The sequence below is a fragment of the Cupressus sempervirens genome, chromosome 11 (assembly GCF_028749045.1).
Source record: "Cupressus sempervirens isolate cs-2001-9-10 chromosome 11, ASM2874904v1, whole genome shotgun sequence".
NCBI classification, from domain to species: Eukaryota; Viridiplantae; Streptophyta; class Pinopsida; order Cupressales; family Cupressaceae; genus Cupressus; species Cupressus sempervirens.
In genome coordinates, this window is record NC_143128.1 from 716233547 (window position 1) to 716260479 (window position 26933).

Genomic DNA, 26933 nt, shown 5'->3' on the forward strand with positions numbered 1-26933 from the left:
TTCCTTCCTATTTCTTTTGAATTTACCTTTCTTTTCTTTATTGTTGATATTAGCATGAAGAGCTTGAACGTCTCCCTCTAGATTTAGGCTGATTCCTCTGGAAACTAATCTTGACTCTTCTTGAGTGCATTCATTCTTAAGTAGTGCAAATTTAGGAAGATCAAGTCGAGAGCTTAGGCCACAAATAAACATTTCCCAAGATAGTGGTAATCCTTTTAAGGCTATAATGCTAAGTTCTTTGTCATCTACTTGACTTCTAATAGTCGCAAGTTCATCTTTCAACTCATAAATTCTTAAGAAATAAGGCGTAATTGATTCTCCATTGTTCATTTTGATATATAGAAGAGCTTGCTTCAATGTTAGCAATCTACTAGTGTTGTTAATTCAAGAGTATTCTTAACTGTAGGAAACATCTCAAAAGTTGTTTTGAAAATGGATATAGGAGAGAGAATGTGATCTTTTAAAGAATCTATAATAATCTTCATGGCTTTGTTGTTGTGCCTCTTCCATGTTGTTTTATCTAGATCATTTTCTAGAATTGGTTTATTCTCGACTCTACATATTCTTGTAATTCCATCTCTCATAGTATAATCATAACTCGAATTTTCCATGATGTAAAATTAGAAGCTCCTTCGAGTCTATCCTCTAGCCTTACGTGATTCACCATTTTGATTTGAAAAGTCTGATATTAATAACTCTGAAATTAATAATTCTGAGAACAAGTTTCTCTATCAACTAGGCTCTGATACCATGAAAAGGTTTGTAGGATCTCTGATAAAGATAAACTAAATCTCTCTTGATGCAATATCAATATATGGGGGCACTTTGTCCTGGACTGTTTGAAGGAGGAGACTCCACAAGAGCTGTGTAGGTAGTGCGGACCAAGAGACCATGAGAAGGCCACTTGCCCCAAACTGGCTGCAACCTCCTTCATGTGGAGAAAGAAGACCCGAAGAAAGACATTCTGATGATTACAAGGGCACAAGCAAAAAAGACCACCTACCCTAACCCTCGTACAAAAAAGCAAACACTACTCAAGGTGAAGGTTGAGATTTAGAAAGAATTACATGCTCGAAGAGACCTAAGAGATACCTTTGGCACTTCTACTCGAGCCATAGCAGAGCAAAACATTTTAGGACAGATGTTGCAGTTAGAAGTACCCGTGAAGATCAAGGATCTCGTGGAAACGATGCCACATTTAAAAGCAGCCCTATTCAGTAGCTCAATGGTTCCAACAAGTACAATGGAACAAACAGAGGATCCTGGCAACTTCGCGGCAAACCCGATGACGTTGGCTATAAATAACAGGCGAAATTTTGCAATAGTGGAGATGGATATCCTCGGCACCATTCTCACCAACACAATTGTAGATGGTGGGTCAAGGGTGAAAGTTCTACCTAAGGACACTTGGAAGAGTCTCGAAAAGTGGGCATTGTGGCCACCGACATTCAACTTACTCAGGGCTGATCAACATGGCATCAAACCCTTGGGAACCTTGACGGCGCAAGAAGTAACCATCGGTCCACAACCATTTATTTTGGACTTCGTGGTGATTCCCCTCAATTGGAAAGAATACAATGCCATCCTAGGAAGAGGGTGGTTGGTGACCGCCAAGGAAAACCATAATTGTAAAAAGAATACCCTGTCATTCGAGAAGGGGGGAAGAAAATTTGTAATGGATCTCAGAACCTAGATGGTTGGCGAAGAAATAGCATCCTCATCAGATTTTGAATTTGACAACGGGGGAGATGAAGGGAAGAGGAGCATGAAGCCTAACGACGAAGGGGTACTAGAGTTGCAAGACGACACAGACTCCATGGATGGCTTATTTCATAGGCAAATGAATGACTGTGAACTATTCCCTCTATCCTGTAATGTGCTTGAAATCGAAGAAGGTCCCAATGAGTTCCCTCAGGAAAACAAAGAGTACAAGGAAGGCGAAGCACAGGTCGAGGACAGCCTTGCCCACCAATTTCCTAAGGATGAGCAGATCCAATACAAGGACAAGCACATTGCAGCCTTGGGGGGGTGCATGGAAAGGTGTCGGCGAACTCGTCTAGCACTTAACCCCAAGAAGTGTTGATTTATGGTGCCACAAGGGAAGTTGCTTAGGCACATAGAGTACATAGAAGGATTAAAACCAGATCCTGACAAGGTACGGATGATAGTGGAAATGGAGGCTCCTACAGACATAATCGGATATTACTAATGGTTCATCAAAAACTTCGCACAAATTTCATATCCGATGGATATGCTCACAAGGAAGGGGGAACCGTATGCTTGGAAGGGAGAACAAGAGGAAGCCTTTAGAGATTTGAAGACAAGGTTGTTGGCAGCCCCTATTCTTGCATTTCCAAATTGGGACAAAGAATTCCATGTACATGTTAACGCATCAAATTATGCCATCGGAGCCACCTTGGCTTAGCAAGGGGCACATGGACTCGATCACCCAATATACTTCGCAAGTAGGCTGATGTATTTGAGATACCGTCGAAAGGCAAATTAGCACAGAGAGTACCCTTAGTAATTTATTGGCGACACTTGGACACTGAGGGTAGAATAGCTGGCCTGAAGAGAGTGATGTAGGGATTGAGCATGAGTGACACAGATAGTGGCCGCGAAAATACTACAGAGAGTGAGGAGACTACTTCAAAGAGTGACAACTCTCAAGCCGAGGATGAGACAAAGGTGATCCAGAGCATGTCTCTGCCTAAGTCATTGTTTGCACCACCTCTATTACCAACGACAGCACACTTGACACCTACCACTGCCACTCCTTCCATTCCACCATTCGGACAAAGGAGGCCACAAATTGTTATGACACCTACTCCGGAGCCGCCCACAGAGATTGAGCAAGTGATGGGGACAAAGATAGTTGAAGTGCCCTCCTAGGTAGCTTAGAGTCAGATAGTCGACCTTGTCCTTGACCAGACTAGACTAGATCTAGCAGAAGGTGAGACGGAAATCCACCAGGCAAAGGCAAATGAGAGCGATTTTCTGAGCCCCAGGACAGATTAGAGGTCATTGGCACCAAGGCGGTCGTGACCATTGCTTCTCCCCTATTGTCTGAACTAGAGAGCATGGCGCAATCAACCCAACCAGAGATGGCGGATGTCCAAGTGATGGACCAAGCCAGTATGTTCCTGAGACACCAATTCCGACTCACTCCTACTGACGTCAGTCCCCATGACAGGAAGTGGGTTTGAGCAAAGCACCAGCAACAACAACTTAGAAGGAGAGTCCACTATCTGAGGATGCACCCGATGAGGAGGCTGCACCAAAAGTGTAAGTTGTTGTCGTAGGAAGTATGGAAGTTGAGTCAGATCAGCAGATTGGGCAGAGGATGAGGACAGATTTTCCTATGGGTCGGATGAGGAGAGATCCAAGGCATAAATCAGAGCTCTGAAGAATGTGTTGGAACGAGGTCTGATGATTGGACATCATGCCTTGACTAGAACACGGGAACTACAGCTGATCCAGGCCTACATCAGGTGAACATGCCCCGAGCAATTCCACTCTTGCTTTGAGGCAAGAGGATGACCAACAGTAGAGACACCAGAGATGCTGGCAGATTGTGCCACAGAATCCGAGTTGGGACCAGTCACCAACACAATGGAGAGGCTCGCACATGAGTTAGTAGCGGCATACAAGGACACCTACTATGCTCAGCGGCGTGCAAAGGCCGACGGAGTGGTAGCTAAGAGGTCCAGAGAGATTGAGGCAAAGGCTCGAGAGGAGCTAACTACTCATTTGGCTAGCCAACAGGCACCTTGGGCCGCAGAGCGAGCAGTGTTGTTACAAGATAAGGAGCAAGCAGAAAAGGGGTTAGAAGAGGCTAAAGCAACCTCTAAACAAAGGGAAGCTCAGGCCATGGAAGTCGGACTCTTATTGGAAGAGGTCGTAGAGGTCAACACAAGGACTCAAAAGGATTTGCGCATCCACACGGATCAGATCTACGAGTAGCGCCAATTGCTGAACACCCCAGGGACGCAACCTCCCTATTAGTCTCTATTTTCTTGATATATTTGTATAGATGTCTCCTATTTTGTAAGTTTTCTTGATATATTCATATAGCTGTCTTCTATTTTGTAAGTTTGAGTCACCAAGAGACGACTTTTCTTTTTAGGAGGATTATGTTGTCGGGAAAACGGGTAGCTAGACAGTTGGTCTGTCCGAGGAAGTTACATGGATGTGACGATTTGTCTCGCATCCCCTTGGGCACTATAGATATGTACTCTCTCAAAATGAGACACGCTTGTATGAAGAAAACTTGTATATAGCAAGGAGTTGACGAATACAATGCTGTTATATTCTCTTTATATCCATTGTTGAGTACCTTACTTATGTGTGCAATTAATCTCTGTTAACCCAAGAGGGAAAACAGGCAGCAAGTGTTGGTTTTATTGCTCGACCCACGAACCAAATTCGCCATTATGATAATAAGTTAACAGTAACAGGACAAATAAAGGGAGTGGAACATTTATTTGGACATGCAGTTTTTGTAAGTGGAAGAAAACTAGCACCTACAGCAGTTTAAATGCCCATTCTATGTCATTTTCCACCACAGAATCAAAATACATGTAGGACCAGATAAGAAAGGATTACCACCTCATCAAAAAGCAGGATTTATTAGAGAAAGAGGAAGCGTATGCAAGAGCCCAACGTGACACAAACCAACCTTTGTTGAAAGGAAAAGGAGGTAGATAAAGGCCCCCAACTTCTCCATCTCATAGTGATTTTTCTGATGTTGCAGATAGCCACCCATTCTTGGGCAGAATTGAAGAACCTATTACTACAAAGAGAGGCAATGGGCTGTCAGAGAGAGCATTTAAGAATGATGCTAGAGAGATTGCAAATCAACCTGTCGCAAGATGTGCATATTGAAAGGTAGATATGTTAAAACATTGCAAGTGAAAAAATCAAATCACTCCAGCTGCCTAAAGACTTTGCAGAAACTTGCTTTAGATGATAGACAATGGTATTTGACAATTAATTGACAAGTATCTATGCCTTCCTTCAAAATTAGGTTAGAATCTAGAATGAGAAATATATTCTCATTGTATATAAAAATTAACGCACTCTAAGAGTAATTAAAAGACAAATACTACTAAATAATATACAGAGCAAGAGAGAATTGGAATTGATAGCTTATATTATCATGCAATCCCAACATTGTCAAGCAAAATAAATATGTAGCCAAATTTCACAATATGCAGCCAAATTTTACTGGTATTCACCAACACAGAGTATAAGTCAAAAAATCAATGATTCTCAAGGTAACATAGTAAATTAAGGCAATGATTACAGAAGCAAGCTGGTCGGAGAAAACTTGTTTAACTTCAACTGATCTGCGAAGCGCTGACGCTGGACAACAGGGTCATTCAGTTCAGTATATGCATTGCACAACTGCAAAAGACAAATATAACATTTCTTATAGGAAAGACATAAAAGCAAGCTTCAAACCTAAGCATATGCAGCTAGTTTGTAGAATTCCGTCATTAGATAAACATGCAAGGGTTAAACAAAATGCAAAAGTATGACCATTAATTCTTGTGTACTTCGAGAATTAATTTTTTTCTCATCTCATTTATAGCACCTGATGACCATCCACACACTATAAATGAAATCTATTAATTATTGAACCAAAATTCAAACTAAGCAGCTGGCTGAAATACCTCGTGCTTATTCACAAACAGTTCAAATCGCTCAGTCAATTCCGGTCTGTGTCTGTGCCACTTTGCAAGGGGACTCATGATCTGGGGATGATTGATGATGAATGAAGGATTCACACACATTTCCTCCAAGAAATGTCCAACAAGCTGCCAATTCATTTATAAACGGATCAAAATTTCTGGTGCACCCATGATTATAGCAAAGCTTAACATTGATAAGTAGGAGATATTTTCCACAGCAAGTCAAATTGTGATATTGGTACACAGTTAAATCCTGATAGCACTATCACAAAGCTCAATATTCCATAATTGAATTATAACAACCTTATTACATGCAACTAAAATTTACTGTATACCCAAGAAACCAACTTATGTGAGATAGACAAGACTGAACTGATCCACAAAATCCATAACAGTCTAGATCGTCTTAAAAATCATATAATAAGAACGACATTTATGAGAGGTATTAATAGGTATGAAAATCAAAAAGGAAAATTAGCATTTCAAGTTTTCCTTGTCCGATTGAAATATCTTAAAAGCCTTTAATGGCACTCTTGGGATTAATAATGAGCATTATTGTTCTTGTACAGAATAGTGAACGATTGTTGACCTTAAACAAATAAATATGTGCATTCCATTATTGCAATTAGCATAACTTTTTCTTGCAAAAGTTCAGTTTTAGAACATTATAAACAATTAATTCCTAATCCTAGAACTGAGTTTGAGACAACTTCAATTGATCAAATAAGAATAATTTTCATTAAATAAAATTCTCAAATCCATTCCATACATCAATGCAAGGCTTTTCAATCATTCAATAATAAGCGTCTACGAAAAAAATTGCATCCACAAGCAAGACCATATGCTTATGAACTAAATTTCATTTGAATTCTTAATTGGATAGCATCAACTAAAGTTGCTAATGATACTACTCATAGTGTTTATCCAGCATTTCCCTACTCCTCTTAACATATTAGTGTTGTAGATAACCTAGAATAAGAAACAACAAAACTCTAGAAATATCCTGTGATTTTCCACCCTGTCTATCTTCAGTAACATCAAATTCCATTCCGGTATCTTTTAATTCATGAAATAGTCATCATCAATCTATTTGAAGCAGCTAACTCCTGCATAACACTAACATATCTGTTCTTGTATGTGGACTATTGATTTTCACCAGATTTATGAAATGATAAATTAACCCGCAATCTATACATATTATGTTACCAGGTACACTGCAGTGGGCTCTGGATCCTGTACTGAACTGATCCAAGTACTGGTTCTCCAACAGGAGTAACCAAGTTCGCCCAAGGTCCTACACAAGCACCCCAAGTTCACGATATACAAAAATGTGCCAAATACCTGAATTTTCCCTTAAGACATAAAATTGTGATAATAGCTGTTCCCAGTGTTTTTTCACTTTTTTAGTGTGATTTGAGGGCATTAAAATGTGTAGTGGTAATTGTTTCAGTTGAGTAAAGTTGAAATGCTTCTATGCAGTGTTTTCTGTGTTATCCACAAAGGTTCAGTTTTGACTGCCAGAAAGAACTGCTGTCAGACCTATACAAGGCAATATTATCGTCTCTAAGTAGTATATCTTAGTTGGGTACTTGAGTACATTCTTGATCCATATTATTTGGTTCACATTTAGCATTGTTGCTCAGGCTACATTTGTGATCAGAACTTCACATTACTTCACAAGCAATTTTTTTTTCCAGTTTTTTGTGGTTCGTTTTCAAGAATTTTCTCAGAACCCGACACCCTTTTTTTGTACCCACATTTTTCAGTTCATGAATGTGTGCTCCTGTTTTGCTGGGCAGTATTTTGCAGAAGGGTTTCTGACCTTTTTTAGCCCATGCACGGAGCATTTTTTTTGTGCTTTTGGCAGAAATTGAAGGGATTTTTGGGCCGTGTCAATTTTATGTGAGGGCTGTTTTTCTGGTGCCCAGACCTACTCTAATTCTGATTTTTGTCCACATTCATTCTGTCTGACGTCATTGTTTTTATGTATTTGGCGGCTACATTTTGCAAGTATAAACCCACAACTTCTGGTATCTATGGTCAAAAGTGAAGGAACCAGTGTTTTCCAGCAGAATATGAGTTTTCTTGGAGCCACCGTGTAATTTCAAACACATTTATTATTCGGCCATTGCCGCAGTTTCAACTCTCAAATTTGTGACCACAATCTTTTTCCACTCTGCAAATTCTGGGGTTTTTTACTGCCTCTTTAATATTTTATAGACCCTGGTTAGCTCGCGTTTTCTTCTGTTCATTTTTTATTTTCAGGTCGTCATTCTTCAGCATGTGATTGACAGACAAAGACGTTTTTTCTGTCAGCATGGATTTTCTGGGAAAACTCTACAATTTTGGCCAATAAAATTCTCTGGTTTTGGCCCTAAAACCCTATAAATCCATTTGGATCCATTCGGATTAAGTAGACAAAGTTCTACACTCTTTTTGGAAAAAGGGTCTTAAATATACTTTTCCCTTGAAAAAAAATCTGTTGTTTTCATAATTTTTTTCCTTCAAAAGAATGCTAGAGGACTTATAATGTTTTCCTCAAAAATTAAGTATTTGCTGCCATATGACCTGGTCAAGGTTTCTGCAGTTCAGGAGGGTTCCTTGCTTTTGTTGAGTTTTCCTATGCTGATCCATATCTCAGATTTGTGTCAACCTTAGTTATCGGATTCAGCCCTGGAGCTTGGTCCAGATCCGGATTCGTCTGGGTTCGGATTCGTGCTTGGGTCTGGATCCGGGTTCGGATTCGTGCTTGGGTCTGGATCCGGGTCCGGGCAGGGTCCCTGATTGGGACTGTGGACCATAAAAGTGTTTCAAATTAAATTAAAATATCATTTTTTAATATTTTCAATGTATAATTTTCTTTACAATATTAACATTGATTAATGAGTGAGTATTTAATGTTTATCTTTGACATTTGGCATTGATCAATGATCAAGTAACATTGATATATTCATACTATGAAATGAATTCGTAAGTTAGTTTTACAACTATGCATGTTTATCTTTTTTTTGCATATATATATATATACTCACGAACCCACCCACAAACCCAAATGGGAAAAAAAATTTGCCTGAACACACAAACCCGAACCCGTGCTTGAACCTGAATCGGCAACTTAGGTGTCAACTAGTCATTAGTTTTACAAATATGGATGTTTATCTTTATATATGTATACTCACGAACCCAAATGGGAAATTTTTTTTGCCTGAACCCACGAACCCAAACCCCGATCCCGAATCTGTCCTCGAACCCGAATCGGCAACTTAGGTGTCAACTATTCATCTAGTTACGATTGATTTCTCACCTCAAAAATTCAGTTCTATTTTGATTAATTTTTCACCCTGAAATTCGTGTTTGGTTTCTATAATTCATGAAGTTAATGTGGGAAGTTATGTCGGGAATTCCTATTTTCAGATTTTTACCATTTTTTTTCCAAAAAAAACAATGTTTTATTAACTTCAAATCATATGGTTTCTTGCAGTCTATTATGGAGCATCTTGCTCTTCTGCAATAGTTTGGAGGAGTGCCGATTTTTCCTCAAAATCCTGGCAGCTGTTCTCAATGTGTGCCTCTGTCTACAAGGAAGGACAATTTTGTTATCCAATATCAGGTTGGACTTCTTGTGATGATTTTTGGTCAGAGGTTTTGCAGATTCTGAAGGAATAGTGGTAAACTCATTTCAGTGGCAGGCTCTTGCCTTTTGTTGCAGACCATTCTAAAGAAGGGGGCAGACTTCTCTGTTTTTGCTGCTCTAGGTTGTTGACATTTGCAAATCCAAGGAGTATCAGCAGCAACAGAATGTTCTGAAGAATTTATGGCCACTAGATATGTACAGTCTTTTGAAGGCTAGTTGATACAATCACCATTAAGTAATGGTATTAGAATATTTTTAGTATCGTAGGTTCTCGCTATTTTTAGCCTGTTATTCTAGAATCTTTGTTAATGGTCATTTAAGCTTTATTTTAAGTTGTCTTAATTTGGTTTATTTTTAGGCTTCTTTATTTGGACAACTCTTCTTTTTAGTTAACATTTTTTACCATCTGTAAACAACTATTTATTTGTCTGTACTATTAATACAATTCATTCCACTTTTTAAAGTTTCAATTATGAGGCGATCGAGGGGGCTTCAACTGTTTAGATCCTTTCTTGGTTTATGACCTAAGGCTTGATTTGGTTTTTATTGCTCATCAGTGTATTCCGAGGCTTGTGATTTCAGAAGTCCTTCACAACCATTGTTTGGGCAAAATTTGATGAAATTTGTGGTCTACTGTCCGGAGCAAAGGCAGCATTAAAAAAATTCCTAGGATTTAAGTGTAAGAAAAACCACTTGAAAGAAAATTGCATTCTGATATATAGCTAACAAACACCAGATTCTGAACTAGAATGGCTAAAGATTCCAAACTATTTAGTGGCCTGGCATGGAAGCAGAAGCCTTATATTAGACAACTGCAAGCTTCTCTATATACAAATTTGAGAAAAGCATATAGTTACTTGGGTAATTATATTCATCATCACAAAATGATTGGAAACAAGAAAGGAAAACATAACATAGAAATAGCAAGACCAGAATCTGAATAAATACCATAGAACTTTCAAAGGATTATATTCAATGCATCAACTGACCTTGTCAAGCAAACGAGCCGTTGTTAGTGGAGGGGGACATTTCACATCAAACTTCTCACAAGCAGCTATAAGATACTTGACTGCCTCATCAGATGACAGGTCTTTAGGAATGTTGAAACCAGCAACTTCTTCTAACCCCTCGATCATATCTATCCTCCTGAAGTTAAAAAGATAAGGCTTGCTTTCAAAGTATCAAATCATCTCAAGTAAATAGTCTAAACAATAACCAATATATATACCACAAAACAAATCATTAGATAATATCACAACCAAAAACTCACTTGAAGGGAGGAGTGAAATCAATTTCAATGGGATCCTTATCCACACCATTAGCATGATATTTGATTTTATAGCCACCAGTTAATTCCTTGACTATTCCTGATAATTGGAAAGCAAGAAACAATTAATCTGAAGATATCGAAGATTTGATTGTATATGAAAGTAGAAACTGACTATCCCCAACTCATCATGTTCAATTCACTTTATGTGAAGAAAAATATTTCAGAAAACCATAAAATTGATGGTTGGTTAGTTTGATAAATAACATTGTTGTCCTAACCAGATAGCAATTGCTCTGTGAGTTTCATCAAGTCATTGTAGTCCGCATAAGCCATGTAGAATTCACAGGTAGTGAACTCAGGGTTATGAGTCAGATCTATGCCCTCGTTTCGAAATTGCTTTCCAATTTCATATACTCGATCCAAGCCACCCACAATAAGTTGTTTCAAGTAAAGCTCTGGAGCAATACGCATGTATAACCTCATATCAAGTTCATTAATGTAAGTAACAAACGGCCTTGCAGCAGCTCCACCAGCTATCATATTCATCATAGGTGTCTCCACCTGAATATCAAATTTGGCTTCAGGTGGCAAAATCAAGCAATAAACAACAGTAATGAAATAAATAAAAAATTATATAACTAATATGAGCAAATTAGGCAAGATCAATACCTCCAGAAAGTTAAGCCTGTCAAGAAACTGCCGTACATAAGATATTATCCTTGATCTTGTTATGAATATATTTCTAACCTCTGAATTAACCATCAAATCAAGATAGCGTTACCGATATCTTGTTTCCTGTCACTCAAAATTAAAAGATAATCAAGAGACAACTTCACCAGAACACTGCAACGTTTGAGAATAGTGGGATTTTTGTAGTTCTCTTCATGTGGATCAATCAGAACATAAGACAATATTTATTGGTTTTCAAGGACTTTAAATAAGAAGCCAAACAGAATAATAAGAAATTAGAGTGTGTGTCATTCCAACAACCTACTAGCTCATAAGAAACAACCTCTAGCAGTGTGAATATGTATTCAAGCAATTACAGGTTCTCAAGCACATTCACATAAAAAGAAATAAGATACCTGATCTTTCAGGACATATTTTTCAGGGTTTCTGGTCTGACCAGGACACCATACGCCAACAATTTTATCTCCCTCACTTTCCTGCATGTTGATCAAGAACATTAGATTTGGGGGTGAAAGCCTCTTGATTTGTAGGTAATAAAATCCTTGGAGTAATTATTAAACCTTTTCCTGAGCACGATCATCCTTAACCCTCTCCTGAGCTCTTTGTCTTGGCATCATGTGTAAGCAAGGTGATAGAACCTCCAAAGACTTGGGAAATATACTAAGCTCGCCCATTTTACTTTTGCCTGAAGCACAACATCAACAATCCATCTTACCAAGACTATTAACAATAGAATCACACTGAAACACATTGTATGATATTATACTTGGAATCAAGAAAGTCAGGAAAATAAATGCTAAATATTAATGTAAAATTTCAATACTTTCCAATATTTTGAAATTCATACTGTGTATCCTAGATTAAATTCTAAGTATATACGATACTTCTTATGATCAAAGAACTAAGCAAAATGGAGAAGAAAAAACTCTATAATCACAACAATCAGATTCATGAAGATCCCATACATAAATATAAAGTAATGCTTCACAGGGACACATCCCCTGTGTTTTTAGCTTTGTCCCTTACAAAGAACATTCTGGGGACTCCGGGACACACCAGAAACATCTCCATACCCTATCAGTCCCCAAAATTGAGATCATCCCCAAAATGCAAAAAAAATGCAGTCCTCCCCAGCAGCCCAGTCATGATTCAACACAGGGATGGTTGGGCCTCCACACCCCTTCAAACAAAACCTAAACCTATTTCTCATTTTGACATTTACAAACTTTGTTGATGAGCAGCAAGTGAAATACAACAGCTGATAAGAGGAGTTAGGGCGTCAAATCCACTACATTAAAGATAAGTTTTCTTTGTCATACTTTAGTTATTTTCAATTAAATCCAAAAAATTAAGACATGGGAAGGGCAAATTGAATTTACTTTTCCTTTTATAACTTGCAGCTTTCTTTGAAACTCTCAACCAACAAAAATCATAGTATGCAGTTAGAATACTGAAAATGAGGAGGTTGAGATTAAAATGGAAGAAAGAGATAGACCTAGAACTTAGAGGTAGAACTCATAAGAAATATGGCAGCCACTGAAGGTTCCTCAACGAAGGAGTGTACCAAGGCCAGCTAGTTCAAATCCATTTAAATTTTTTTCCAAACTGCTTAAACCTATGCAAAATGCCATGTAACCCCTAGAAACCTCTATAGCAATTCATAACACGAGTTGATAAGCATAACAAATAACAAATGTCCCCCAAAGGATATAAGGGCAGCTATCCTTGAGATTATTGTTATATTTCATTTATAGGTAGTAAAATGTTGAATAGTTGTGAAGCTATAACCCATCTGAAAAAGATTAAGACATATAGATTGCATATGGAGGGGCAAACCAAAAAGACAGGGATATCCATTGGAGAGTTTGCATCCTAGTGTGACATTGCCTACAAGATATGCAATCTGCCTCAACATATCATCATAGCATTATCTGCATTTCCTCTACCACAACCCATCTTGACAATAGTTCCTACAAGATTGTAACCTTCTTCAAGTTATAGGTGAGATTTCAGATCTGCCACCTTACAACCAATCCAATAAGGTTCTCCCCGATCCAATCTGCAATAAAGAACTCGCTCTAATACAACCTGACACAGGGAAAATGAAAGGAAGGGAACGAGGTGGAATAAACTCAACTTGAACCTTCCAATAAACCCCTCCTCAGAGTTACACACAGAAGCATCATACAGAAATTCAATTAAACAACAGTGAACACGAGGCCAGATGCAGCATATTCATAGGTGTAATTATTTAACATTGCATACAAAACAGCAGCACGCCCGACTGTGAGGCCTTCCAGGTTGCAGCCTTATACACAATAAGAATTACAATTTAGAGTCCAAGCTTGCATCTTCAATCTTCTAGTCTTTCTCTAGGAATTCTACCTTCCTACATCTAAGGCACAAGTCTGCTAGTCAAGCATTTAATTACAATTTAGGTCCAGCCTTAAGGAGTAAATCAAAACCCAAGCAAAGGAGAACATAAGATCACACGCACTTAAGGGGTCCACACGTGTGTTAGGAGTTGGGCCCAAAATGCACAAGACGCCACGCAAGCATAGGAAATCGTGCCAAATGAAACGGCATGCCTTGCTGGAAGAAAACTGTTTGAAACAAAGATCGCAAAGAACGACACAAAACTTGAGAGATATAAAACATTAGAACTTGTGCACTTAGAACAAGGATCTAGGATAGGTCTTCAACATGACATCAACTGCCCACAACATGAAACCAGAAGTAGCAACAGCTACTCCGCGAACAGCAGACTAGTACAAAAAATAAGAAATACTTTTACTTGATACAAGATTGCTCAAAGACCCAAGATGCTCCTACATTAGACACCCGGGATTAATAAAGAACTGGTGTCCACATTAGGCATCCTTAATAGTCTGACTTGAATCATAAAAATCCAACTCAGCTTGTGTAATCCATGAATTGTCTTCAGCGGGCTTATCTTTCCACTGAACTAGGTATTCCATGCAGTCTTTTCCTCTCATACTCTTGTTTATTCTACTATTCAAGATCATCTCAATGCTATTTGCCTTGTTCTTAGGATAATCCAAGTTGTCTGTCGATTCATCATCTAATTCAAAATACTCAAAGGTATCTACAATGTTGAATATAGGTGAAATATCCATGTCTTCTTATAATTGAACTTCAAAAGCATTTCCACTGTCAAACTTTCTCAGAATCTTACAAAGACCAAACTTCTTCAACTTCAACTTGTTGTAACTACCAATTGGAAACTTGTTCTTCTTCAAATGGATCATAACTTCATCTCCAACCTCAAAATATTTGTCTCTTCCTCTTATCTACTTTTTGTTTATATCTCAAATTACTGTCCTCCAAATTCCCTTTTACTTCATCATGCAATGTCTTCATAAAATTTGTGAATTCATTAGCTTCACCACTTATTTTTGTCTCAGTAGGTAAATCTCTTCACTATGTGGTTCCCTTAGGATGCAATCCAGTAACAATTTCAAAGGGTGTCCTCTTAGTGCTTCTATTTGAAGAATTATTATATGCAAACTCTGCTTGTGCCAAAACCAAATCCCAATTAGCAAGCTTATCTTCTATTGAATTCTAAGGATCACTTGCAGATGTAATAGCATTGCCATGCTTTTTGGTATGTGTATTTCAAATGCAACCTCCTCTTAGATTTATATTGAGAGTAGGCCATGAATAGACATGTCCCTTCATGGGACATGTCTATTCATTAATCAGATAAATAATATAATAAAAAAAATTAATCATATATATATATATATATATATATAAAACAATAACCTTATATCTCAAATATAAATAACACGGATATATAACAAGTTTATCTGACTAAAGCTATAAGCATTAGCACTCTGTCTTAGCTTAGAAGGATATCCACATAAGAATAAATATTACTTCAACGTAATATTACAAATAACAATTTTGAGGATATCTCAAAACATTTCCACCATTTGATATCACATTCAATATCAAGAATATTGGTCTCCCAGAATATCATTGATATTCACCAAGTACTCAAAAAGTTTTAAGGTTTGATATCACATATGATATCAAGAGTATTGACCTCCGAGAATATCAATGATATTCATCAAATAGTCAGAATAAGGTTTGATATCACATCTGATATCAAGAGTATTGGCCTCCCAGTATATCAATGATATTCGCCAAATACTCAAAATAATGATATCAAGTGTATTGGCCTCCCAGAATATCAATGATATTCGCCAAATACTCAAAATAAGGTTCGATATCACATCTGATAACAAGAGTATTGGCCTCTTCGAATATCAATGATATTCGCCAAATACTCTTTGAGTGATGGCCTCCCAAAATGTTGAGATGCAAGACATTCACCATATACTCGATTTGTTTGATCTCATAATACAAGTTATTGTAAGCTCGTCACCTTACAATAACTTCTGCAAATACAAGTGACATCATTTGGAAGTCGTCACTTCCTCATGATGTAGGCAAGGGGTAGGCCCATTAAAATCATAGTCATAAGGTATATTCATGAATCACAGTCCTCTTGACTACTATAATTTATTTGATCGCTAAATAATCAATCTCAACATGGTTGACTCCATCTGAATCAATATGGTCGAGATCACCGAAGGTTGACTTAATCATAGCCTATATATGCTCCCTCTCTTTCAAGGTTGCCTCTAATGAAATGTCAGTCTCCTTCTGAATCTCAATCTCTCTCTTTTTCCTGCAAGGACATTCTCGAAGGAAAAGATCAAGGCACATGGCTCTTATAGTATATACAAAATACAAATAAGATAGAGACTTCATTGATTAAATTACATAATCAAGGATAATAAATAATTATGTATAATAATATAAGATCAGTCCAATGCAATATAGATAAATGTCTTATTTGATGATACACTTTAATCTATAGTAACCTATATTCATAAGAGATTATATTACCATCTTGTTGCACATCAATTAATCCTCTTACATTCAATAAAGTCAAATCGTTAAATTAAAGGAGATTTTTATATTTTCATTTACTGAAATAAGATAACACATCTTACCTTTCATTCTCTCATAATGAATCTCTTTATATTTGTCAGGTTACTAAATATCATATTTGACTGAATGTATATATATAAATACATATATACAAATATGTATCTATATATATTTCTATACATCAATTATTTCTTTCTATTTGTCAATGTCAAATTGTTTAATCTGATTAGTGAATTAAAATATTATCCTTAAATATTTGCATCTACATATGTTTTCATATTTAATTATATACTTACATATATCTATAACATATCCATAATGTAAGGAACTTGAAACAATATAAAAAAAGACTTTAAATAATACACCCCATACTTTCATTGATGGGATCGGGACCCGGTGTCCTAAACAACCTCCCTGATATGTCTCAGTGCTAAACTGGCTTGTCTTACTTGCAGTGTGTGACCCTTGCCAACCACATGGCTTGTTGCGCTTGGATCTTGCAACGCTATAAAAAGATCACCTTATTTCTTTTGTGAATCGTTGTGTCTTTTTCTGTCACCTTAGATACGAGGCATTGACTGATAAGTGTCCTTTGTTTCTATTCGTTGGCAAGGAGAATTGCTATCAATGTTAGTGTGGTTATCTTGCAATAATGTATGCGCACACTAAAAATGTTCTTTTAAACTCCACGTTTGATCCTCGACAATATGTAAGGCACACTAACTAAACTTTGTTTGCCATCCTTTTATTTGTTACCAATCAACACTAGTTGATGTTGGGTCAAGCTCAGAGCTATCCAATCTACTTACCCAAAAAGCCTATACTTGGCCAGGTTCATTTTGACAATGTTGTGGCCATGTCGTCCTACTCTACAATACCCATTAATCCTTTGGAGCTATTTTTTTTAGATGGATGATTAAAGACCATTCAAATTTATTTTCCTGTATCCATTCCACGTCAAGGAGCTTTATGTGTCTAGCCGCTGCTAGTAGCATACATGGTCTGAATGGAAGTCAAACTTATTGACAATCAATCTGACAGTAAGCATTCTTCATTAAAGAATGTCCATACTCGTTGTCCGATGTGTGCCACATAATCTTTAGATTCTATGTTCATTTTGGTTGCTTTGCGCAAGTTGTTAATTCCTTGTAACTTTGACAAAACAAGTGTTCTGATTTTCAGATCAGTCTGATCTAGATGCATCAGTTCCCCTAAGTATTGGTCACTAGAACATATTGTCCCCTCTAGACAGATTGGCATTTTCTTTGTGGCTTTTATAAGCCTTCTTATTTACTAATGTGGTTAGTTAGTTACTAACTATTAGTAATCTTGGAATGGGCACCAATCTTGAGGAAACAACTATGTTGTTAAATAGGCCAACCTAGAGAGGGACATGTCCATTCAATGAACATGCCCCTTGAGTTAGGTATAAGGGAGCCAAATTGCAGATTAGAAGACACACCGAAATCTATAATTTTTCTCTTCTAGCAATCTGCCCGATTAGAATCACCTATACAAATGTAAATATTTGCAGAAGATCCATGACCTTAACACAAGTGGTATAAGTACCACGGGTTTCTTAGGAAACTCTTCCAATGGATATTCTCCATCCTCCCTCACCTTCTAGATGTCCTCCTTCACTGGTGCCTTCTTATTATACAGAGTATGATCCCTTTATTATACTCTTCATTTTGTTTACATCTGCAATTAGGCTCTAATAAAACGTTGAATTCCGAGGATCACTTGCAAATGTAATAGCACTACCATGCTTTTTGGTATGTGTGTTTCAAATGCAACCTCTTAGATTTATATTGAGAGTGGGGCACAAATAAACATGTCCCTTCATGCGACATGTCTATTCATGAATCAGATAAATAATAGAATTAAAAAATTAATCATATATATATATATATATATATATATATATATATATATATATATATATATATATATATATATATATATATATATATATAACCTTATATCTCAAATATATTAAAAAAACACATATATAATAGATTTATCCTATTGAAGCTACAAGCATTAAAATCTCCAACTAAACATCTCAACAAATTACCCAAACTCTTGTTCACAACCTTAGTTTGCCCATCTGTTTGTGGTTGAAATGTAGAACTAAACTTCAGCCCATTATTCATCTTCTTCCAAAGTGTCTTCCAAAAATAACCAATAAACTTAGTATCTCTGTTTAAAACAATATTTTTAGGCAAACCTTTCAATCTTATTACCTACTTAAAGAATAATTCATCCGTATGTACTACATCAGATGTCTTCTTACAAGGTATGAAATGAACCATCTTTTAAAATTTGTCAACTACTACAAAAATAGAATCATTACCTCTTGGAGTTCTAGACAAACCAAGAACAAAGTTCATACTGATGTCTTCCCAAGACTTATCAGGTTCAGGCAATAGTTAAAAAAATCCCAAATTCTAATTAGTTCCTTTTGTTTGACAAACTCTGCAACTCCTAACCATTGTTTGCACAACCTTATAGATATGCGGCCAAAAGAATCTACCAAAAATCAACTTTATTGTCTTATCAAACCCAAAATGTCTAGCAAGTCTGCCACTATGCTTCTCCTTCATGATGTTCTCTCTCATAGATCCTCTGGGGATGCACAACTGAATTCCCTTAACATATCTTCCTAAATGAAATAATCAATCCACTTATCACTTATCATCTGTTCTTTACAAACTTTCCAAGGATCTACAAAATCAAGATCAATTTCATACAAATACTTCAAATCATCAAAGCCACATACTTAACTCTCATCTCTGTCAATAAATTCCTTCTACTTACTGCATCAACAAAATATTTGACTGTCCACTCTTATGTTTCAAAGAGAAAGAGAAGTTCTGCAAAAACTTAACCCACTTCATATGTCTCTAATTCAACTTATTCTAACCCCCCAAACACTACAAAGCTTTATGGAAATTATACAACACAAAATCTTTAGGCATCAAATAATGTCTCCATTTCTTCAAAGCTTGAATAACAGCAACGAAGTCTTGATCATAAATTGAATATTTTCTTTTAGCATCATTCAACTTCTCACTAAAGAAAGCTACAAGTTTTCCCTCTTGACTCAAAACAACTCCAATAGCACTTCCACTAGCATCACAATGAACTTGAAAGACTTTACTGAGGCAATTCTCCAATCTTTTGTCTCAATGGTTCAAAGCTCTTCTATGCTCCATGTGTCCACTTGAAATCCTTATTATCTCCACTGATAGTCTCAGTCATAATATTGCAAATAGAACTGAATTTGTTTATGAACTTCCTATAGAAATTTGTCAACCCATGAAATGATCTTACCTCTCTAACATTCTCTGGTGTAGGCCAATCAAGAATAAGTTTTAGCTTTTCAAGATCCATCTTCAAACCATCCATTGAAATAACAAAACCAAGGTACACAATCTCTTTCTTCGTAAATGAACATTTCTTCAAATTAATCAGCAAATCTCCTCCTTCAATTTCTGCAATATTTGTTTGGCATTGTTTCTTTCATTCAAAATGTAAAATTGCAATTATGTTATCACATGCCAATGATATCATCGAAGGACACATACCAAATGAAGATTATAAAATAGTTGAGGTAAATATCCTTTATAAAAGCATAAACTATCTTTCATCCTGTTCAAAAATGAAGGTTAACACTATTAAAGAGTTTCATGGCAGCCTCATAGCAGGATGTAGAAAGGACATAAGAAAAAATATTCTTGGAAGGGACATGAGAAAGACATAGTTAGGCAAGTCTAAGAATGTACGAAATGCCCAAAAAATAAAGCAAACACACGCAGTCGAATTACTTCAACCCTTACCAATATCAAGCCACAAATGGTAGAGCATCTTCATGGACTTCATAGTAAACCTTCCCAAAGTACCAGGAAAGATTGTATACACGTAGCGATGGATTGATTAACCAAATACACACTTCACAGCCAAATCTATAGAATATAGAGCACCTCAAGTTACAGAGGATTTTTTCCAAAGTGTTCAGGTTACATAGGTTTCCACGAAACATTGTTATCGACAAAGGTAGCCGATTCTTTAGCATGTTTTGGCAGGAATTTTTACATTTGGCAAGCACTAAATTGACACCAAGCTCAAGTTATCATCCTCAACCCGATGGACAAACAAAAATAGTTAATACAAGGATAGAAGGATATTTGAGGAATTACATTACAAGTCAACTGAATGCATCAGTAAAGTGGCTACACCTTGGTGAGTACTATTACAATACTACACACCATCTATGCATTGGAATGAGCCCATTCAAGGCATTATATAGTTATGAAGCCGATTCTTTTTGGAGTTTGATTCTTCCAAAAAGTAAGGTACCAGGAGCTGGTCATTTTGAACAAACAAAACATGAACATTATGAGAGTTACTAGAGATAACCTACACCATGCACAAAACCAGCATAGAACCAAACTGAACAAGCATTTGAGTTTGGGGAATTGGGTTTTCTTGAGGTTACAACCCTATTTACAGTTGTCAATAAAACCTAGTGGCGCATAAAAATTTAAGCCATGATTCTATGGGACCTACAAAGATTTAAGAAAAATTGGTGGGGTAGCTTGTGAAATCAAGTTACACGATAACAGTCGGTGCAGGAACACCTAGCCATCATATAACTACATGAGATCATAATGGAAATTTTAATGATCTATGTTAATTCTTCTATGTTGCAACGTCATTTCATGTAATGGAATCCAATTGAAAAGAAAAGTTGTAACAAAAATGTAATGTTGTCCATATTGTCATAGTTGAGGTCCCAATTGATTTAATATGTCAAGAGTTGTAAAATAACCCTTGAAAGGGTAAAGACCATGTACAAGGTTATTAAATGGTCATTTGGATATGTCTTGAAGGTTTATGCAAAGTCATGGCATCACATTTGTAAAAAGTCTCAAAAGTTATCAAGAAGATGAAGAGTTGCAAAAAATGCAGCAATGCAAAATTGCATTAAAATTGTAAAAGGAAGTCCAAACGTCAAGGGTGGCATTTGTAAGGTCTAAATTGATGAAGAAACTATAAAATTCATTGTAAGGTCGAACCAAGCAAGAAAGGGAAGAAAAGTTAAGATCTTTTGGAGCACTTTGTACTTGTTATTTTGATTGGTTTTTCTAGTTCTTTTATCATTTCCAGCCTCTGTACGGCCATGTACAGCCTGGAAACGATGTATTATTGATATGGTTAAGTAGGAAAATGAATAATCCTTCTATTTCTTTTGGTTTGAGTTAATTTCATGCAGATTTGAGAAAGTTGTGAGCATTCTATGGATAATAATTTTCAGATTTTCAGAATACAATCATATTGAAGCAATGTTTACGATTACTTAATGGATCTTAAAGGGATGAATCTTATATTTCTGGAAACAGGGATGAATGAGCTTTCTAATGCAATTGTTTTGATATGTTTTTGTTAAGTTTTGTAAAAGTTATGACAGTTTTAGTGAAAACAGGTTTTTAACCCTCTTCAATGGAGTCACAGAAAATAGGTCTCAGTGTAGAGACCATAACTTTGGATTCTACCGTTGGATGTTTCTGAGTTTTGGATATGTTGTTGGGGACCAAACTGTGCCTAAATTGGATGGTTGGATTGAATAAATAAGATTGGGTTTGAAAGTTGTGAATCTCTGTGTGTAGATCTATCTAGAATGGCATAATTGAAGAATATATTTTCAAGATTGATTTGTTTTTGATAATGGTAATTTGATTGATGTTGTATTGGGAAACATATATTAATGTCTCTATAATATTGAAGACATTGTGTTGATGATTGAACTCTATGGTTTATTAGGGGATCTTTGTTGGAATCCCATGAAGCTCTGCATCAACAGTAGGATCCACATGTCTACTATGTATCATGGCTAAAGAAATACTTGGCCAACAAATTAATCCATGTAAAGAATTACCCCTACTTGATGATGAGGGTAAACTCGTCCTAAAACCAAAAAGGGTCCTCAACATGAGGGAGAATAAGTGGAGAAATAAGACCAATTTAGAATATCTCATTAAATAGAAAGGCTTGCTTGAGGTAAAATGCAACTTGGGAAGGAGCAAATATTTTTTAGCACCCAAACCTTAAATTGCTCAAGGACAAGCATAATTAGGAGTGGCAGACTGTAATAGCCCTTACTTGTACTAAGTATTTAATAAATAAACCAATTCACGGAATATATTAATTAAATATATATTTTATCCAACATCAATGTGTCATTAATAGAATAACTAAATAAGTAAAATAAATATTAAATGATTATATTGTATATCTATATATATTCAAATAAACAAATAATTTTTAATTATATAAAGCTAATAATTATTAGATACTAAATAATAATTAATAAATAGATAACTATCTATACCGTCAACACTAGGTATATATATCGTTGACAATAGCAATGAGACTCTTGCACAGTCTGATGACTCTGCAAGGCCACATAGGAGGTAGACCGTGCAAACACAATTATTCTAGAGAGTTAATAAAAATGAAACAATTGCAATTCAATTGCTGATGTGAACGACACTATTGATATTCATTAAGGAAATCGTAATTGATATTACCCAAGTAATCAATAATCTAAATCGGTTGTAGTACAATGATAAGAGCACTCTAATATCGACTAATATAGATTTAGTAAGAAGATCATGTTGGCAAGTGAATCCAAGGCGATTGTACAGATTTTGTCATTGATGGCAATATACATCATTGGTATACTCACCAGTGTTGGTAATAAGTTTTAGTATGTCAAGAATGTGAAAAATGCATGAGTACGGGAAAGGAATATAGAGCACAGTTGGGCAGTCTCATTCAGTGACGACAAAGGATTTTCTCAGATGGGTCTATAACTTCTAGAAGATAGTTGGTGTTAGTATGTGATGCACTGAGTTACAATGGTGTAAATTGGCACGTGTTTGAGAAGAAAATGTTACAGGACAGTTTTGTTGATCGGGCAATTTGGCTTAGTAAATTGAATTGACTTGGCAATTCAATTACTCGGCATTATTGGGCCGACATATCAGGACTTCTCTTGGATGGCACAGTTTAATATTGTATATCGATGAGTGTATGAACACGTTTTGTAAACCCTTCTCAAAGATAACTAGAATAGAAAATCAAGTGGTATAAAGGAAAGCAATTTGTATCTGAGAATATGAGATACAAATGTAATACTATTGTGATGTGCCAGCCTTGATGCTGGATGTCAAAACAGAGAAGATGTGAACTTCATTGGAACTAATCAAGCATTGAGATGCTATGTATAGTTCAAGCTTTTGATATAATACTTTATTGTATTGGACAGTGGGTCCTTGAAAGTGGCTATAACCTTCATCCTCAAGCAGTGAACTCCCTTTTTGTTCTCTCAACTCCTAACAGGGTTGCAGACCTTTAACAGAATCTAGTTTCTTAATAGGTTCAGTCTACTAACAGGGACATTTTCAGATTGGTGCATTATCTTGTGAGTTCAATCCCCATTGGGGTTTTCCCTTGCCCAAGGTTTCCTCGAGAACAAATCATGGTGTAATGAATTCTCTTGTTGTATATGCTTTACTTTCATGCTTTGTCATTTCCGTTATTGTAAGGTATTGTGGTGAAAAGTTTAATTTGATTAAAAGTGTTGCAACACTGATTCCCCCCGCCAGTGTTGATTGATCCGAACAGGCCAAGCTGTTAGCATGATAACGGAACAGTGCGATCCAAATACAGCAGTACCATTTGATATTAATGTGGCTAGTAATCATTTAATAGCAGTCTCTCACACACATACATATACACACAATTAATCTGAATTGTTAATGAAACTATAACATATAATTAGACTCAGATGCTATTATAGCTTGACTTATGAGAGTGGAAAGAGGGGCAGTCTAAATCCAATAGGGTAGCTCCCAAGATAGGGTAGGGATTAGCGTTATCTTTAGCCCTGAGGGCTTAATCCCAAAACAGGTTCAAGGCTGAATCTATAAACTTTTAGGGAGCCTATCAATGGTCTTTAACCACTTCGGGAACTGCCTCCAATGTCTTATCCCTTCTCGAGAATTGAAGGATTATTAGTTCTGTCCCATAATATACATTAAAAAATGGTCAATTTTATAATTCATTGCCAATTTCATATGTTGTATGACTATAAACAATATTTGCTAAATTATCTTAAATGAAAATCTGGTAGTGACTGCGCTTTCACTTAGCAGGCGACATTACAGTTCCCTGGTGGGTATGTTACATATACCTTCATATGGTTTTTTGTCATTATTTACTCCAGCTTTCTTTAAATAAACCATATGGCAAATATGCCTGATAAAAATATACAAGTCAATAAAAACCATTGTGTATTGAACCATGTTGAAAAAATACATACTAGAGTACGAATCTGTGGCTTACAAAAACAAAATGGGCTGTGCAACTGAATGCATATAAATGAGATTCTGTCATCGTTCCTTTAATTGAAAATGTAAAAAGCTGTGATTGTAATACTCCTATCACATTTAATGTCACTAAAGCAGAAACCTTACTTTATTGTTGTCTAAAATTTTCACATAGGCACAGAAAGTTTATTGCATTGATGAAAATTCAACCAAAATATTGGCCTCAATAAAATGTGACTCAATTAACTAAGGAGAACCACACACCTGGAAATCCAAGAATGCCAACAATATCACCACGCTTTACACCAGCATGGAGCTTAACAAATTGAGCCTCTTCCATTCCTGAATTCCTGAAAACAGTAACACGTTATGTGTGTCAATACAAAATGAAGGGGTATATCCAATGCTAAGATGAATTCGAAGATAGAAATTTTAATTTCAAGATTGAATTCACAATCAATCAATTACTTGAAAAAAATATTGAACAAAAAATCAATGCTGATTAAAATATGAGAAATCCCATATGTGGAATCTCCAATATCTTTGAGATGAAATAGATTAACCATAGATGAACTAGAATATTATCAAACTAAAATTTTCTAGGACATAAGAACCCGGACCATTATTTGTGTAAACATAATCACAAAAACTTATTCATTCCAATAAACTCTGGTTGACTTTTCAGCAATACATTTGGCACATCAAATTTGTGAAGGACAAAGCAATCTGATAATACAAGACTCAATATCACTGTACAGATAAGAGCTTGGATACAGCGCCCTAGCAAGGTGGAGGCGGAAGGGGAAGCAGAAGCAGATGGGCAAGGATGCTGATTCTGATCTGAACTGTGCATCCACAGCATATCCAGAGGCTCCTCTCGGGGAGCATCCATAGGGCACCCAGGCACTTCCGCTAGCATCTGCAGGTCCCATTTGGCAAAAACGTGAGTTTCAAACAAAATACAATTTAAAGCTCGTTCAAACATGTGCATAACATATTTAATTCCTTTTTTGTTTCAAAACCCTAAAACAGCCACGTAGGGGTCATTCATTCATTTTTCATCTCATTTTGTTTGCAGCTAGGCTCTCTCTTCTCATTTGGGCTCCAATTTGGCATTTTGAAGATGAGGTGATTATTCTCGAAGAGGATTGTTTATGGAGTGCGAGATAGCTTTCACATAGGAGTTGTAAGCATCTAAGGTAAGCATTTTATCCCATTCTTGAGCCCTTCAATGAATTTTTTGAGATCTTGATGAATTCTTTCAAGTTTGGGAAGAATTTTTTCTCTTTTTTTTCATTGTTTTTTTAATATTTTTGTATCATTTTCTCGCACTTGTATGCTTGATGTTCATTTTTTTTTTTTCTAATTTAAATTTATTTAATTTCTTATTATAGCAAGAAATTAGATTGTATTGTGCATGAATGGCTGCCACGAGTAGTCAAAGTTCAATGGGAGAACAAGGAGTTGATAATTTAAAAATTGATGTAGGATCTACATTATGGAGACATACCACAAGATTATCATAGGTTTTAAGAGGTGGCTCATTTCTTTCAAAGTGTAATGTTTGAAGTAGCAAAAGCAAACCATTCAATAGCTCATATTCCCAAGTCAAACTTCACTTTATGGGTTTTGCTGGCCAAGGAATGGGAATGTGCAAAGGCAAAGATGGCAAGGGGATGTTTCTATTATGTCTAATGGATGGAAAGATACAAGAAACGACCACTAATTAATGTGAATGTAATGTCCCCCAAAGGGCCTTAAGAGTCATAAGTAACCTCTATGAGTAGGCATTGTTGAATTGCATTCTCTAGGAGAACTCTAAGGTGAAAGCCCTTGTTCAACCCACTGCAAGTAGGTATGGTCAAAAACCCTCTACGAGTAGGCACAGTGGAAGTCCTATGTGCAACTCCATGACTTTAATTTTATGCTCCTATAAAGTAACTATGGTGAATAATCTTATGCTGAGATAACATTGCTTTCTATGCGATGAAAATTTATTATTGACATCTTTCATTGCAGCTATTTATGCCTGCCATACTAAAGATCTCTCTTTTGCTAAGAGGGAGCATTGAAGATTGTACTTGCAATAGAGATCTTTATCTCTGATTTTTCCATATGTTAAAATTGGGACAATACCTTTGTATTGTGTCATCAGCTAAAGGAGACATTTATGTTGTTATTAAGTGAGCACAATGTGGCATTGAACATGTGCTAGGCATACAAAATGCTAAGTCATGTGTTTGGAAAAATGAAGAGACTTTCTTTTG

The 26933-nt window shown here is 36.2% G+C and overlaps 1 pseudogene across 1 annotated transcript in view; it reads right to left on the reverse strand.

Moving 5' to 3' along the window:
• LOC149531682 (lysine--tRNA ligase-like) overlaps positions 1-25808 on the reverse strand; it is a 64573-nt pseudogene extending 38765 nt beyond the window's left edge. Inside the window, exons 1-11 of the transcript XR_016358903.1 lie at positions 25423-25808; positions 24931-25016; positions 11848-11972; positions 11683-11763; positions 11267-11392; positions 10876-11158; positions 10598-10694; positions 10317-10473; positions 5676-5819; positions 5339-5406; position 5080 (exon numbers count right to left, since the gene is read on the reverse strand). The product of XR_016358903.1 is annotated as a lysine--tRNA ligase-like (transcript). The remainder of the gene's footprint in view (positions 1-5079; positions 5081-5338; positions 5407-5675; positions 5820-10316; positions 10474-10597; positions 10695-10875; positions 11159-11266; positions 11393-11682; positions 11764-11847; positions 11973-24930; positions 25017-25422) is intronic.
• Positions 25809-26933: the final 1125 nt, after the last annotated feature.